Source organism: Aquarana catesbeiana, linkage group LG08, assembly GCF_042186555.1.
Source record: "Aquarana catesbeiana isolate 2022-GZ linkage group LG08, ASM4218655v1, whole genome shotgun sequence".
Taxonomy (NCBI): Eukaryota; Metazoa; Chordata; class Amphibia; order Anura; family Ranidae; genus Aquarana; species Aquarana catesbeiana.
The window spans coordinates 18,985,216-19,003,635 of record NC_133331.1 but is presented as its reverse complement, the minus strand read 5'-3'; the positions used below and the strand labels follow the sequence as shown (position 1 = coordinate 19,003,635).

The 18,420-nt window shown below is 43.9% G+C and overlaps 1 protein-coding gene across 2 annotated transcripts in view; it reads right to left on the bottom strand.

The window, feature by feature from the left end:
- LOC141105620 (C-type lectin domain family 2 member B-like) overlaps nucleotides 1–18,420 on the bottom strand; it is a 108,714-nt gene that overhangs the window by 22,174 nt on the left and 68,120 nt on the right. The window contains exon 1 of one of the 2 annotated variants that reach the window (XM_073595576.1): nucleotides 6,503–6,568. The exons of the other annotated variant lie outside the window; for it this stretch is intronic. The gene's annotated coding sequence lies outside the window, so the exon portion shown is untranslated. Of the gene's footprint in view, nucleotides 1–6,502; nucleotides 6,569–18,420 lie in introns of those variants that run through there. 2 annotated transcript variants of the gene reach the window in all.

Genomic DNA, 18,420 nt, shown 5'->3' with positions numbered 1-18,420 from the left:
TAACTTGTAGGTTTAGCTGAACACTGTGAGCAGGACGCACCCCACTTACTTGTAGGTTTAGCAGAACACTGTGGGCAGGACGCACTGCACTAACTGTAAATAGTCTAGCTGCTTGACTGTGGTACTAATAGGATCAAAAGAACACCAGTAATTTTCTTCAAAATACTGTAACAAGACAAGCCTGCCTGTCAGTAGGAATATAACAGGAACGGATCTAGCTGAACACTGTGAGCAGGACGCACTGCACTAAATGTAAATAGTCTAGAAGATAACAGGAACGGATCTAGCTAAACTGAATACAGTGTATATATATATATATATATATGCAACACTTGGGATGCATATATATACACAATACACTTTAAGTGCAGCTAACTGACTGACTGTCCTGCCTAATCTAGCTAACTCAAATGAAATGACACTGTCTCTCTCTCTCTCTAAGCACACCGGAACACACTGCACAGGGCCGCCGTGCAGGCGGCCTTATATAGTGTGGGGCGTGTACTAAATCCCCTGAGCCATAATTGGCCAAAGCCTCCTTGGCTTTGGCCAATTATGGCTCTCTGTTAAGGCGGCGCTGTGATTGGCCAAGCATGCGGTTCATAGTGCATGCTTGGCCAATCATCAGCAAGCAATGCACTGCGATGCCGCAGTGAATTATGGGCCGTGACGCGCCACACGAATTTGGCGCGAACGGCCCATATCGTTCGCAATTCGGCGAATGATCGAACAGCCGATGTTCGAGTCGAACATGGGTTCGACTCGAACACGAAGCTCATCCCTACTCTTCAATGCTCCAGATTGTGGTCAGGCCCTCTCCATCCTCACATGCAATGCAAGGTTTTGCATTGTACTTGATGATGTCAGCAGTGGACCACTGGCCAGAGCACCAAGAAGTAAAGGCTCTGGCAGACCGGTTGCACAGTTGGGGAGCAAGTCTGCCAGAGTGAGGACTTACATAGTTACGTACAGTAATTAGTCTGGTTGAAAAAAGACCATCTAGTTCAACCAATAAAAAGAAGAAAAAAAAAGATAAGCAAACAAAAAAAAAAAAAAAGACTAAGATAAGTATTTGACTTTAACCCTCTACCCCTAGACTTAATGAGAATGTAACCCTTTTCATGGGGGGAGGAACAACTTGAAGGGGTATTTTTTTTTCTGCCATAAGGATTGCATGGAGGAAACTGTAGCTCTAATAGATACCGCATCAGCTTTCCATCACTTCCAATACAAATCAAATGATCCATTCATAATCATTGTCCAATATATATTTTTATCATTGTATAGACATCTAAATACGCAAACCAGCAAAAAAAATAAAAAATGACACTACTAAAACACAAAACCAAAAACACACCAGCAATTTTTTACAAAGAAAACCTTATGGAGACCAGAGCAACCACATTCCATCATTATTCTAGATAATAAGTTCTCAGCACAATTACATCCTTTGTACTGTACTGTGAATATAGCCATACATTGTGTGAGGTTTCTTTTTTTAGCCACGCAAGCTAAGTAAAAGAAATAGCTTGAAATAGCTTGATTCCCCCACCACGCTAAACAGCACGGATGGACGAATGTGCAGCGTCAGCTATTGTATTCTGACAGCCATCACCAGTGGGTGTGTGAGGAAAGCACTAGCCATAGTACAGCTGAAACCTCCAGATGTACACAGGTGCACAGGCCCAGATGTGTGGGTGCCTGTCTTTCTGGGCATAACCGCGCACGAACATGCGCATTCGCGGGCGCCAATGGGGCTATTTACCTTGCCACTTTATAAAACTCTGGTTCAGCCACATTTGGAGTATTCCATCCAGTTCTGGTCACCAATCCTCAGAAAGGATGTGCTGGAGCTGGAGAGAGTCCAGGGAAGGGCAGCTAAATTAATATGGGGCTGGAGGACCTACATTTTCAGGAATGACTACAAGCACTACATTTATTTTCCTTGGAGAAGAGACGCTTGAGAGGAGATATGATAGCGATGTACAAATATCTCAACGGTGATCCCAGTGTAAGTATGAAACTTTTCAGTCTAAGGGAGTGTAAGAGGACACGGGGCCACACGATGAGACTGGAAGAGAAGAGGTTTAACCTTAAGCTGTTTTTCACTGTCAGGGCGATAAGGATGTGGCACAATCGGTGGTTTCGGCAGGAAGTATGGATAGTTTTAAAAGACTCTTGGACGTGCATCTTAAGGAAAACAATTTCAGGGGATATGGGAAATTATTTTTTTTACACACACACACACACACCTTCAAAGGTTGAACTGGATGGACTGTTGTCTTTATTCAACCTGACCAACTACGTCAAAAACCACAAACATAAAAAAACTAAAGATATGAGACACCCATTAAGAGTTACCTAACAAATGTATTGAATTGCAAAAGTAAAGGTACATCAGCGTGTGACACCAAACTGGACCCCCTAGGAGCCAACCGCTGCACCTTCCCAACCAGCATACAACCTCCCCTAAATCACCCTCCCCAAACCCAATCCTGGTAAAAGTCAGTCCCCCAAACACACCAAAAGGCAGATGGGCTGGGTGAGGGATGCCAGCCCAAGAGAGCTGGGCTTAACCTTCCCCAAGAAAGAACCCCCTACAGAACTATGGCCCAGTGAAGGCAACTGTGGCAGGATCTGACCCCAATGCTGATGGTGTCACACCTTATAACCTGAATGGGCGAATGGGGCACCTCACCACAGTGCTGACAGAACCCACCACAGAAGCTACCCTCCCTCAAAAACCCGCTAGATGTGGTCAGTCATGGTCAGGGATAGGATGCATGAGTGGGATAGACAATGCAGGTCCCTGGTAGCTGAGCCAGAAAAAGAATTCATCAGCTACAAAGGGTATATGAGATGGTCCATCTTGTAAAAAAAAAAATTGCTCCTAAGCCAGCAAGCGTGATGATCATAAATCCATGTATGGGGATTGCTTAACAACCAGCAGATGGTAATATCAACAGGGCACGTAATACATCCTCATGAGGTACATGTGAGTACTGACAAACCACTAGCCAGTAATAGATACCGCTGCTGGTATACTCAGGGAGGGTCCCAGTTCAAGTGAGTACCTCTCCACCTGTTCATAGTGATGCCAGTGTATCGTTACCGCAGTCAAGCATGACAGATAGTCCTACTCACAACCCTCCGTCGTGCCGTCTTCCAATGGGCTGGTGAAGATATTCTTAGCTGCCTTCCATCTCATAGAAGTAGACCATGCCATGATACACAAATGCCATCCTAGATATCCATGCCTCATGCAGAGGATGTTTGGATGTGGTGACAGCCTAAAGTTCCATACACAGAATATCTGGTAGCAAGCCAGGACGATGTTACATAGTGAGTACAGCGGCCTGGACCGAAGCTGACAGTTTTTCACTCAACCCGTGGGGTTGAAAGGAAAAAAAAGAATAGTGTGTACCAGGCTTAAGGGAAACCCATCTTTGCAAAGACAAAAGGCACTTAGCTGAAAGAATGAATGAATGAAGTCCAGTTGTGTTTAATTGTTTAACCATGCGCAAGCAAAAATCTATTTTATTTTCGACAATTCCTTGCACGTGATTCTGCATTCTTTGGAAACAAATTTCCACTTTGCGTTCCATCTAAAATAGCTCAGATATATCCGTCCTCCTCTCCCATTTGCTTCCGAGGTTGTAATCTCATTGGCAATATGGTTCATGTCTGGTGGGAATGCCCTAGAATCAGAAACTTTTGGAATAAAATCTTCCATATGATCCGTAAAGTAACTGGATATCCTATCCAAAAATCTCCCCAACTTGCTCTTTTAAACTTCCCGGTTATATCCGTTCCCAAAAACACTCAATGTCTTATTTTTTTCATCCTCACGGGAGCAAAATTAACAATTGCCAAGGCCTGGAAACCACCATCAGTTTCCTTCAACATGGCAAAAAGAAAGATATCATGGATAATGACCCAAGAGAAGATGGTCAGTATCCTACTCGACAAAAGAATGAAATTTGAAGCCGTATGGGAACCTTGGGCAAACTACACCCATACCCCCCTGATGACTGCCGGGTAAACATAAGATACCCTTGTATAAATAAAAAGAAAACTGTGGGACTTTAAATGAGGTCCATGACCAAAGAGTCAAGGTAACCTCCATCCCTAATTCTGATAAGAAAATAAATGAAGGGTTGGGACTTTGAATGAAGCATGCACTTTGAAAATAAATAACTATTCGTGACAAGTTTATTCCATATATTAATGAATAATAACAAACACAAGACACACAGCACTGTGAGTCTGAAATTCATTTCATATATATATATATATATATATATATATATATATATATATATATATATATATATGTATGTATATAGTCAATACATATATGTACACACACAACATAAATGCAAGGCACAATAACACATGCCAGTTCAATGTAAGCAGCTTAAAAGATGGATAATAACATAATAAAAGGTAAGTATCTAGTCTGGCATTGGATAGGCACAATATTGCACATATCTGAATGTTACTGTAAGTAAAAGATACATAGGTGTAGCATCCATAGCTAGACACGTTTCATGGTTGGTTACCACTCATCAGGAGCAATTATGGCCAAAAGCGGAACTAGCCATAGGTCTCGAATGTGGCAGGGCCAGCAATGGTGGGCTGGGGTCAACAACTGGCATGGGAGCTGAGGCGGCACATGAGGCATGGCATCAGGGAACAGAAAAAATATTGAGCTGATGTGATGTGATTGGGCCATCACCAAACAATCCAGGGTGATATGGGATTGATTGTCCTATATTATCAAACATCTGTTATCTAAGTGTAAGGAGCTTGCGTGCGTGTATATGCCTCATGTGCCGCCTCAGCTCCCATTCCAGTTGTTGACCCCAGCCCACCATTGGTGGCCCTGCCACACCCGAGACCTATGGCTAGTTCTGCTTTTGGCGATAATTGCTCCTGATGAGTGGTAACCAACCACGAAAAGCGTCGAGATACGGATGCTACACCCATGCATCTTTTACTTACAGTAACATTCAGATATGTGCAATATTGTGCCTATCCAATGCCAGAGTAGATACTTACCTTTTATCATGTTATTATCCGTCTTTTAAGCTTCTTACATTGAACTGTCATGTGTTATTGTGCCTTGCATTTATGTGTGTGTACATATATGTATTGACTCTATATGTATATATATATATATGAAATGAATTTCAGACTCACAGTGCTGTGTGCCTTGTGTTTGTTATTATTCACTAATATATGGAATAAACTTGTCACGAATAGTTATTTATTTTCAAAGTGCATGCTTCATTCAAAGTCCCAACCCTTCATTTATTTTCCTATCAGAATTAGGGATGGAGGTTACCTTGACTCTTTGGTCATGGACCTCATTTAAAGTCCCACAGTTTTCTTTTTATTTATACAAGGGTATCTTATGTTTACCCGGCAGTCATCAGGGGGGTATGGGTGTAGTTTGCCCAAGGTTCCCATACGGCTTCAAATTTCATTCTTTTGTCGAGTAGGATACTGACCATCTTCTCTTGGGTCATTATCCATGATATCTTTCTTTTTGCCCTTCATTTATTTTCTTAACATAAGATACCCTTACCTGTTATTCCTCCTACAGGTTCTCCGGGAATGGTCACTATTCTTCGCTACCCTTTCTTCCCACCCCCCCCTCCCCTCTCCCCCTCTCATCTTATTATAGATATTGATTTAGTTCTTATTTATTTTATTAATCTTGTTCTTTTATATAGCAGTTCATCTTCTTTATTGAATGACAACTATTACTTCAATACTTTGATTAATACATCTCATAACCCAAGAAGTCATCTATTTGGTTGTCTTAAAGAAAAACTGGTCGCATAATACTATTAATAATATATACTTTACTTACTGACTACTCAGCCTAAGTTAATTTCCAGTTATGCTATGTTTATTACATAATGGTTATACTCCTGTCCTGAGACTTGAATACGTTCTTAATCAACTTAAACTCTTTTAATATTTGTTTCTCTTCCACACTAGTATTCGCTACTTATATTCGTGGTCTTGAATACAAATCTCTACCCTATTGGGGGGGGGGGGGGGGATGCTGTTATTTTGTCATTTTTATGTATTTAATGTAGAAACATGTAATTGCTTTACTGTAAAAAAATTCTATAAAAAAATATTGAAAGTAAATTTCCCCTTTGCTTCACCCCGTTCTCAAAGATAAATGAAAATTCACATTGAAAGTGAAGATGTTCTTCTCCTTTAGTAAATCAGCCTTGGAGGGAACATTTCATCCTGTCCGGTGTCACTATACACTGACCAACAGCTAAACATTAAGAGCTTTTCTAAGTCACACTGACTCAACAAGTATGAACTTATTCAAGAAATGATATTATATTCTGCTCTATGTACAAAGATCTGTTAATGGAACGTAAGAACAATATTGTGACGGCAATCTAGGTTAGTAGTACATAGACACGTGTGAATGTATAATATGGATAGGAATACATAGAAGATCTCGTCTTACCTTCCTGCTCTGCAGTCTCCTCGCTCCTCGCTCCTCGCTCTGTGTTCATCAGTCATAGTGATCAGCATTACATATAGAGAAGAGAATGACCAAGAGTCACATGTGGTGTGGGAGGTGTTTAGGAGTTTGTTTTCACAACATTAACCACTTAAGGACTAGCCTTGTTTCGGAATGTATTACATGTTTAAAACAGTTTTTTTTTTGCTAGAAAATTACTTAGAACCCCCAAACATTATATATTGTTTTTTTTTTCTAACACCCTAGAGAAAAAAATGACGGTCATTGCAATACTTTTTTTACACACCGTATTTGCGCAGCGGTCTTACAAGCACACTTTTTTTTGAAAAAAATCACTTTTTTTAATAAAAAAATAAGACAACAGTAAAGTTGGTCCAATTTTTTTTATATTGTGAAAGATAATGTTACGCCGAGTAAATTGATACCCAACATGTCACGCTTCAAAATTGCGCCTGCTCGTGGAATGGCGTCAAACTTTTACCCTCAAAAATCCCCATAGGGCACGTTTAAAAAATTCTACAGGTTGCATGTTTTGCGTTACACAGGAGGTCTAGGGCTAGAATTATTGCTCTCGCTCTACCAATCGCGGCGATACCTCACATATGTGGTTTGTCGACCGTTTTCATGTGTGGGCGCTACTCACATATATGCGTTCGCTTCTGTGCGCGAGCTCGTCAGGACGGGACGCTTTAAAAAAAACATTTTTCTTATTTATTTTACTTGATTTTATTTATTTCTTCACTGTTTTATTTTTTTTTTTCAAATTGGGTCACTTTTATTCTTATTACAAGGAATGTAAACATCCCTTCTAATAGAAATAAAGTATGACAGGTCCTCTTAAATATGAGATTTGGGGTCAAAAGGTCCTCAGATCTCATATTTGGACTAAAATGAAAAAAAAAAAAAAAATTGTCATTTGAAAAAATGACAACAGAAAAATGTGCCTTTAAGACGTATGAGCGGAAGTGACATTTTGACGTTGCTTACGCCCTCCTATGGTATGGAGACGGGTGGGGCCCATCTTCCCCTCACACATCTCCATACCACAGGCGTGAAAGGACCCGATCGCCTCCGCCGCTACCGACGGCTCCAGTAAGCAACGGAGGGCGCGGGAGAGCGGCGGGAGGGGGTAGCACCTTTCCCGCCGCCAATAACGGTGATCTCGCGGTGAATCCGCCGCAGAGACCACCATTAACATAAACAGAACCGCTGGCTCTAAAGATGGATACCTCGGTTGTGGCTGCAGCTGCTGCCGTTAACGAGATATCCACCTTCAAACTGCCGACGTATATGTACAGGAGCCGGTCGGTAATAATCTTTCAACTCTAGAAAAAGCCACATGTCAATCAATGCATCTATCGATACTTATATTGATAATTTGTATCCCTTGACATCATTACAAATCTCGATTGTATTAAATATCACACAGTTGCATAACCGTTTTATCATTTAAAAGGTTTTGTGTATTTTGATTTTTTTTTTTAAGCCCATTAATCATTTCATTTTAGGGATATGTGCAAAAAGGCTTTTCTAAGGTGTTACACTGTTTCTATACATAACAATATTTAGAAAAAAATAATATTCTTATAAAAGACATTCTATAAAATACAGGATATCTATTATTATGAATGTAAAGACAGGGCATTCTATAATAATTGCTAAAAACCAATATAAAGATAACTTTCAAATGTCGGCTAACCCGATCAAACTTCTACATAAAATAAACAAAGAAACCCAAACTGGAGTTAGGAGTGAGCAGAATTCATCAAAGTATCCAATGACAAATATAAATATACAGAATTCAAACTTTTTTTTGTATCAACTTAAAGTGATTCTAAAGGTTTGTGTTTTTTTTTGTTGTTTTTTGTTTTTGTAAATAACAAACATGTTATACTTACCTGCTCTGTGCACTCCTGGCCCCTCCTCTTCGGCGAGTGCCCCCACGGAGAGCCGATTTCCATGGGGGCACCCGTGCGGGCGCGCCAATGCTTCGTCCATTGACACAGACAGCAGGACTCGGCCCCGCCCCCCCCCTGCGCTACCGCGTCACTGGATTTGATTGACAGCAGCCAATGGGGACCCGAGACAGCGTCTGGAGCTGCTTTGCTCTTCGCTGGAAAGATCGGGGTCTGATTGTCTCAAATTTTCTGACAACAAAATCTGTTGTCGTAAATTCCGATCGTGTGTACACAATTCCGACGCACAAAGTTCCTCGCATGCTCGGAACCAAGCAGAAGAGCCGCACTGGCTATTGAACTTCATTTTTCTCGGCTCGTCGTACGTGTTGTACGTCACCGCGTTCTTGACTTTCGGAATTTCCAACAAGATTTGTGTGACCGTGTGTATGCAAGACAAGTTTGAGCCAACATCTGTCGGAAAAAAAAAACATGGATTTTGTTGTCGGAATGTGCGATCGTGTGTACGCGGCATTAGTGCTCTGGACTGAGACAAGTACACACTATAGAGGGACGTGCTTTGTTCCTATTTCATGCCTGAGCTTTACACACAGTTTAACACAACGCATATTAACTACTTGTCCCCTGGAAGATTTACCCCCTTCATGACCAGGCCATTTTCTGCGATACGGCACTCCGTTACTTTAACTGACAATTGTACGATCGTGCGGCGGTGTACCCAAACAAAATTGACGTCCCTTTTTCACCCCACAAATAGAGCTTTTTTTTTGGTGGTATTTTATCACCTATGCGGTTATTATTTTTTGCGCTATAAACAAAAAAAGAGCGACAATTTTGAAAAAAACAATATTTTTTTACTTTCTGCTACAAACCATATCCAATAAAAAAATTGAAAAAATGTAATTTCTTCATTAATTTAGGTCAATATGTATTCTGCTACATATTTTTGGTAAAAAAAAAAAAAATCCCAATAAGTGTATATTGATTGGTTTGCGCAAAAGTTATAACGTCTACAAACTATGGGAGATTTTTTTTTATTTACTAGTAATGGCGGCGATCAGTGACCTATAGCGGGACTGTGATATTGTGGCGGACATTCGAAAAATAACTGACAATTTAGAAGCTATTTGGGGACCAGTGACACTAATACAGTGATCAGTGCTAAAAATATGCACTGTCACTGTGCTAATGACAATGGCAGGGAAGGGGTTAAACTTCTAGGGGCGATCAAAAGGTAAGCTGTGTACCTAGCCAGTGTTTGTGTGGAGTGGGGGAGGCGCATTTATTAGGGGAAGTTATGGATCCATGTCTTTGTTTTTCAGGAACACAGGATCCATGACTTCCCTCCTGACAGAACGGCGATCTGCCTTATTTACATAGACAGACCGCCATTCTGCCTCTGTGCTGGATGATTAGCGGGTGCCGCGGTACCCGCAGATCAGCTCCCGCTGTGTATAATAAAAAATGGAAGCAGGCCGCTGGCGGCACGCATGCGCGCCCTAGACCTGAAGGTGTCAGATCACGTACTAGGTACTTGATCCGGCGCAGAAGTGCCCACTTACCACCATATAAGTAAGCTATACTGGTGGCAAGTGGGTAATGCGGTGCCATAACACACATTAACATATTTGCCTTATGACCCACAGTGGAAGACATACGTGTGAATGGGCTCTCAGGCTGGTCATACATTATACAATGTTCTTATTCAATTTCCTTTAGATTTACCTTCAACTATGTAGTACAAGGGCCGGCCTGACTGCATACAGATTGAAAGTGTTTTGTTTTGACCTCCTATTATATGGTTTTGGTAAATCTAAAGGAGAAATATACAAGAAAATGGTATAATGTATGGCCAGCCTTAGTTGTCGCTGGAAAACGTGTCTCCATTGGAAACTTTCCCCATAATTTTTAGTCCAGTGAAAATGTATCATTTCAGATTTGCTCTCACATTTAGGCAGGCCATAGATGGATGGTATCTCGGCCGGTTGAGCGGGGACCAGACGAGAATCGATCCCTCTATGGGCAGGCTGATTTGATCATTGGATCCACTCCAGCCCAACCAGCCTGTTGCTATGAGCCTTTCACCGCTTGCCTACCCGGCAGGCCGGCACTTTCACCCCCTTCCTGCCCAGGACAATTTTCAGCTTTTAGCTCTCACACTTTGAATGACAATTGTGCGGTCGTGCAACACTGTACACAAACTAAATGTGTATCATTTGTTTTTCACACAAATAGAGCTTTCTTTTGGTGATATTCAATAATCACTGGGGTTTTTATTTTGGGCTAAACAATAGAAAAAAGACCGAACATTTTTCATAGTTTGTTATAAAATTTTGCAAACATCATCGGTCTTTCCATACATAATATGAGATTGATCCACACAATATGTGTTGCTGTACACTGGTTGATAGCATACCATTGGAAATCCCCCACAGTTCCTCTTTCACATTTGAAAACCAGAATTAACAATATTAATTTAATGGAAATGGGACCCATGGTTTAACCATGCTAATCTCTTCTTTAACCCTGAATAATTTTACTAAATACTGAAGTTCACTGAAGAGTATTATATGAATATAGAGTTTAATGTATAATAGGAATTGCTACATTTATATATAAATTTATACTCCATTCATGAACCGCTTAATATATATTGTTATTCCTTTTTGTAGAAATTACTTTGATTGTACATTTTATGGCATATGTCAATAAGCTTTTTGTACTATTTCTTTGTACCAAATAAAAAAAAGTTTGTAAACAAAAAAATAAAATTTTGCAAACAGGTAATTTTTATCTTTCACTGATGTGCGCTGATGGGACGGCACTGATGAGCACTGATAGTCGGCACTGGTGGACACTGATAGGCAGCACTAGTAGGCACTGATAGGCGGCACTGGTGGACACTGATAGGCAGCACTAGTAGGCACTGATAGGCGGCACTGGTGGACACTGATAGGCAGCACTAGTAGGCACTGATGGGCGGTACTGGTTGGCACTGATGAGGTGGCACTACTGGGCACTGATGAGGAGGCACTGATGATGCTGCACTGATTGGCATTGATAGGCGGTACTGCTGGGAACTGATAGGTGGCACTGATGGGCTCTGACGGGCAGCACTGAAGGGCATTGATGAGGTGACACTGATAGGCAGCACTGATAGGAGGAACTGATAGGTGACACTGATTAGGAGGTACTGATGGGCACTGACTGGCAGCACTGATGAGCAGTGATAGGTGACACTGATTAGGAGGTACTGATGGGCACTGATTGGCAGCGCTGATGAGCAGTGATAAGTGACACTGATTAGGAGGTACTGATGGGCACAGATTGGCAGCGCCGATGAGCAGGGATAGGGGACACTGATGGGCACTGATAGGCAGCACTGATAGGTGACACTGATAAGGAGGTACTAATGGGCACTTATTGGCAGCACTGGTGGGCACTGATATGCCACACTGATGGGTACTGATGGGTGGTACTGGTGGGCATTGATAGGTGGCAATGATAGGTGACACTGATGAGGAGGTACTGATGGGCACTGATTGGCAGCACTAGTGGGCACTGATAGGCAGCACTGATAGGTGACACTAATGAGAAGGTACTGATGGGCACTGATTGGCAGCACTGTTGGGACTGCACTGATAATCAGGACACTAATAATTAGTGCCCTGATTGTCAGTGCTGATGTCCCTTTAACGGCTCTCTTTTTCTCTCCTCACATTGTCAGCGTGAGGAAAGAAAAGCAGATAACTGGCTTGTATTTACTTCCGTGAGCAGCTGTCATTGGACACAGCTGATCACGTGATAAAGGAATGCTGTGATTGGCCCTTTACCCTGTTCTGTAATCAGCTGAACCCGAAGGACACAGTGATCACAGAGCGCACCACCCCCCCCATGCTGCAGGGGGTGTGCAGGCAGTGCGATCTTGGGAGGACATCCATGTCCCAGCAAATTTAGCCCGCGCTGTAGCCATCTTTTCGGGTAAGGAGGGGGGGCTCCCTCCAGACTCACCTGCCCTCTATCTATCCATTATTATGCATGTGCCTCAATTATGGAGGCTATCAAAAATGTATAGAGTTTGGACTGCAGATAATAGTGGGGGTGCAGTGACGAAGCTCTACAGCTTACCCGTGTATTCGCAAATGTTTGCAAACTAAACCCTCGTTTTTAAAGCATACTCTTAGACAATAATTCGGTTCTTTGCAGGCTGGTCAGTAAGTTGATCTGGGAATTTTCTTTGTTTTGTCTGATATGTGTCGCCCTTCCTGTGAAGGCCAGTTATAGGTGGGGGACATTGGCCATTTGTTTGTAATGTTGTCATAGACGCCAGCTGTGATCATTGTTTTTGGGAGGCTGGGGTGGCTTCCTGTTGTCGGAACACAATAGCGTTGCGGATGGGGTATTTGAGTCATTTTCTTTCCAACCACCTGCGGTCGCATAATCTACAGCTTGTTTTAGTCCTGGTGACAACCATCACCAAGACAAATAGAGAAAATAAATCTCCCTTGAAGAAATCAAAATCTATCAGAATTAGTTTGGGCTTCTAGTTAATTGCCTATACAGGATTTATTAAAAATGATTTTGTTTTATATTAAGATAACTCTTATATCTAAAATATTTGTGGTCTGTTTCCATTGAATAGGTAATGACCATGTGATCTGGAAACAGCACTAGAAGTTTCACAAGTTTTGGACCTGACAGCAGATCTAAACTTACCTTCTTTATCCAAAAAAAAAAAATAAGGAGATGCACTTAGATACCTCAGATTTGTGTCTTTACTAAATTCTTTACAAAAAGAAAGTAACAATTGGGTAAACTTAGACTGAATGTCTGCACCCCCAATTACATCATCTAGGACACCGCTGGTAAAGGAAGTTTAGGTGGATATTTCCATTGTATCTCTTTTTTTCTGGTTGAGAAAATCCCAGTTCATGCTGAAGAGGAGGAGATAGTAACACCAACAACAACGGAGCAAAGTTCCGGAAAAAGAAATAACAACCTGATGGAAATTCTGAACGTTCCACGCTCTAAAACTAAACATTGGTCTCTCCTTTATAGGTCTTTGCAGGGCTGGTCCAAGACATTGTGCTGCCTGGGTCCAAGAATGAAATGCTGCCCATCCAGCAAAGAGACATTTCCATAAAGCAAAGAGACATCCCCATATAGTAAAGAGACATTTCCATAAAGCAAAGAGACATCCCCATATAGTAAAGAGACAGCCCAATCCAGCAAAGAGACATGCCCCCTCTTGCAAAGAGTACAAAATATATGAAGCGCACTACCCCCGTAGAGGCTGCTAAGTTGTTCGTTTTCCCACTGACCATCCCAGACCCTCGGAGGTACCCTTACCTCTGACACTTCGGGTTCCATTATGTGTAACAGCGCAGACTCAATCCTCTTTGACACAGCTGTAGTGTAATACCAGTATGCACTAGAATTAAAGACAACTTCACAATATATATATCTATATATCATTTACCTTTTGTCTTCATCTTTAGCCTCCGGCATGCACCTGGTATGTAAATTCAAAGAAGGAAACACTACTGTTCTTTGCTTAACGTAAAAGTTACAACTGTTGTCAGACCAACGTAGTGTGACAATTAACTGATTCAACTTACAAAAGTATTACAACAAATGCAAAGTGTTTGAAATAACCTGCTAGCAATTTGTCAAAGAAATTGAGATGAATGACATAACTGATTTCACAATGAGCATTATCCCACCCTTTGCACGCTTTGAAACTGTAAATAAAGCGTATGCTAATTTAATGAAATACAGTTTAATCCCTAGGGAGCTCCCATTACTTTATATTAACGTATCTTTAATTGGGCAATGAAACACAAAGCCTTGGTAGTCTCTGAGCCAGCCTGTCGGCTTGAGGCCTATTTAATACACTTGATAGGGACCGCAGTGTAATATTGTTATGGCCACAGATGGTTAGGAAGTTCCTGCTCAGACCAACACTAGATAGATTTATGGGTTGAATAACAGATGTTTTTTTTCTGATATGATTTATGTTAAGTTATGAAGATATATATATATTTGTTTAAATAAAGTAGGCTGCTACGGCCTTTTTGTTACTCCAACTGTGGTGTGGTCTTAATTATTAAGAGTAAGATTATAAGGTTGGGTTACATAATAGGATGGTAAGCACATCTGTTATCCAACAGTCATGATTGGTTTGCGCAAAAGTTATTGCGTCTACAAAAGGTCTAAAAAGTCTTTTTTGGAACAGACATTCCATTAAGAGACGTCCACGGGCGCCGCCTCCCCTGTCCTTGCCGCCGCCCCTATCCATGCGTCCACCCCCTTTCATGATGCCGGGGCCCATGAATTACAGCAGCGAGGGTGTTTTTTTGAAGCACCGATTAAAGCCAGAGGCTCTCATATGCCTCGTTTCCACCGAGCGGATCGGTTCGGGTCGGATCGGTTTGGAAGGCCTAGAATGGTCCGGCCTATTCAGGCGAGTGTTTCCATTGCAAGTCAGACCGACAGGGGCCATAAGTGGGCTTAGAAAAAATGCCGTCATGGCGTCACATGTCCACCAATCAGTGTAATGTATCGTATCTCCGCCCTAACTGAACCGTTCCATTTTCTATGGCCCCACATCTGAAGCAGAACCCTGAATGGAACGGTTCGGTTGTATGGGCCGCTTTCATAATGGAAACACCCAAAATAGCGTACCGTACCGAACCGAACTGATCTGCTCAGTGGAAACGAGGCAATAGGCTTCAAAATGGGGTGGACTCTGGGCGCAGAGCATTGCGAGCATTAGGAGCCCACCCAAGTGTCTATGAATATTTGCTATTCTCACACTGAATCTCCTCTCCACCAATCAGGAAGCACAGGGTTTGAGACACACGTTTCCCGATTGGCCCAAAAGGAAAAGCGTTCTGATTGGCCGCCGAGGAGGAGACGGAAAGCGCCAAGTAGGGGAAGGAGAAGCTGCTCGTGATGCCCGCGGAGGAAGTTCAGGGAAGCCGCCCATGATTGCCTGCCATGGATGAAGTGAGGGCACTGACTGACCAACCCAAGCCGACCCGACTGTGGGGGGGTGCCGCGTGCACTGTTTGCATAACAGATCTCACTGATCAATATTTGACATATTGTATCTTATCAATATCCGATCTTCTGTGTGAGAGGTGACAATAAATAATGTCTAATACCCATGTCCTTGTACCGGAGGATATATTTTATTGTATCTAATCTTGAGATAGAAATACATGAACAGATAATGGTGATTATGGGACCACAGCCAAACCTTTGTAATGTCAATTTAGATTTTGGACTTTTGTTACCTCAAAATAAGCAAAAAAATGCTGATTTTGATATGTGTTGAAATATTAAAAACTTTCCCAGGATGCGAAGGATCACCTAAGGGTCTGATTAGATCTTTGGATTCTTTTTTGCTTGGTCATGTGAGTATTATTTAATAAACATCCATTTTATTTATGCATAACACAGCACAAGATTGCACTGGATTTCACATTGTTTAATGTAATCAAAATGGGGCACCTTGTCCAAAATATATATTTTTTTAGTTTAAAGGTGAACTAACCGATTAACCACTTCAGCCCCGGAAGATATTACCCCCTTCCTGACCAGAGCACTTTTTGCGATTCGGCACTGCGTCGCTTTAACTGACAATTGCGCGGTTGTGCGGCATTGTACCCAAACAAAATTGATGTCCTTTTTTTCCCCATAAATAGAGCTTTCTTTTGGTGGTATTTGATCTCCTCTGCTGTTTTTATTTTTTGCGCTATAAACAAAAATAGAGCAACAATTTAAAAAAAAAAGCAATATTATTTACTTTTTTGCTATAATAAATATCCTCCAAAAATATATAAAAAAAACAATTTTTTCCCTCAGTTTAGGCCGATAGGTATTCTTCTACATATTTTTACATCAGCATTTTCCCGTTCTTCCTCTCCGTGAGATGATCGTGGGACTCCCGGTGGACATCGAGTCCGCGGGACCCGATCATCGGGCACTCCCGCTGTGCAGCAGGGGCGCGCGCGTGCGCCTGCTATCCGGACCCCGCAAGATCACGTACATTAACGTGATTTCGCGCAAAGGGAGCCAACCTGCCGCAGTAAAACTGCGGCGGCTGGTCCGAAAGCAGTTAAAGCTGATCTTTGTTACTGCTATCAGGAAATATGCGTTTGTTGGTGAAGGATATTCTGTCGTCTCTATGTACAGACGTCTGCTAAAGGAAAGCAGGAACTACACTGTGACTGCAAAGATACGTGTGAATGTGGAACAGTGGCGGAATTATAAGGGTCGCAACAGTCACAGGTGCGACTGGGCCCTGTAGTTCTCCGCCACTTCAGGGGGCCCACCAGCCGCCCACCCACCGCGTGAGGGGCCCACCTGACTGTCCGGGGTGTGTGTCAGTCTCACTGTCGGGTTCATGCCGTGGGGAGGGGGGTTTTCACCCGCTACGCCGAGGGGAGAGACAGTGAGAGAGAAGCGCTGAGTTTGTGGGCTCCGCCCCGCCTATCCAGAAACAGAGAGACTGTAAGGGAGGCGGGGCAGACACTGAAAAAACTCAGCAGACCAATCCAGTGAAGGCGGGGGAAGGAGCTCTCCCCTCTGCGACTGCACAGTGTGTGGAGTACCTACCTGAGGCAAGCAAGGGATTCCCGGAGGAGGCACGCCGTGACGTGAAGGATAATCTCTGAGGAGGGGGAATCGATCGATTGATTGGCGGTAAGTCACCATATTGCACTGCAATCAATCAATCCCAACCTCCACCACCTTTGCGGCTCTGCCTCTTACTGATCCCATCCCCCCACCACCGATCTCATCCCTATCCCCCCACCCCCCATCACCTCTACAACAGAGGTGATGGGGGGTGGGGGGATAGGGATGAGATCAGTGGTGGTGGTGGTGGGGGGGATGGGATCAGTAATGAGGTCCCCCCTCCAGTACCACCACCACCCCCCTCCAGTACCACCCCCCTCCAGTACCACCTCCCTCCAGTACCACCACCACCCCCTCCAGTACCACCTCCCTCCAGTACCACCACCACCCCCCTCCAGTACCACCTCCCTCCAGTACCACCACCACCCCCCTCCAGTACCACACCACCCCCATCCAGTACCACCCCCCTCCAGTACCACCCCCTCCAGTACCACCACCACCCCCCTCCAGTACCACCCCCCTCCAGTACCACCTCCCTCCAGTACCACCACCACCACCCTCCAGTACCACCACCACCCCCATCCAGTACCACCACCACCCCCCCTCCAGTACCACCACCACCCCCCTCCAGTACCACCCCCTCCAGTACCACCTCCCTCCAGTACCACCACCACCCCCCTCCAGTACCACCTCCCTCCAGTACCACCACCACCCCCCTCCAGTACCACCACCACCCCCATCCAGTACCACCCCCCTCCAGTACCACCACCACCCCCATCCAGTACCACCCCCCTCCAGTACCACCTCCCTCCAGTACCACCACCACCCCCCTCCAGTACCACCACTACCCCCCTCCAGTACCACCCCCCTCCAGTACCACCCCCCTCCAGTACCACCTCCCTCCAGTACCACCACCACCCCCCTCCAGTACCACCACCACCCCCATCCAGTACCACCACCACCCCCCTCCAGTACCACCACCACCCCCCCTCCAGTACCACCACCACCCACCTCCAGTACCACCTCCCTCCAGTACCTCCACCACCCCCCTCCAGTACCACCCCCATCCAGTACCACCCCCATCTAGTACCACCACCCCCCCCTCCAGTACCACCCCCCTCCAATACCACCACCACCCCCTCCAGTACCACCTTCCTCCAGTACCACCACCACCCCCCTCCAGTACCACCCCCCTCCAGTACCACCACCACCCCCATCCAGTACCACCACCACCCCCCCTCCAGTACCACCACCACCACCCTCCAGAACCACCCCCTCCAGTACCACCTCCCTCCAGTACCACCACCACCCCCCTCCAGTACCACCCCCATCCAGTACCAC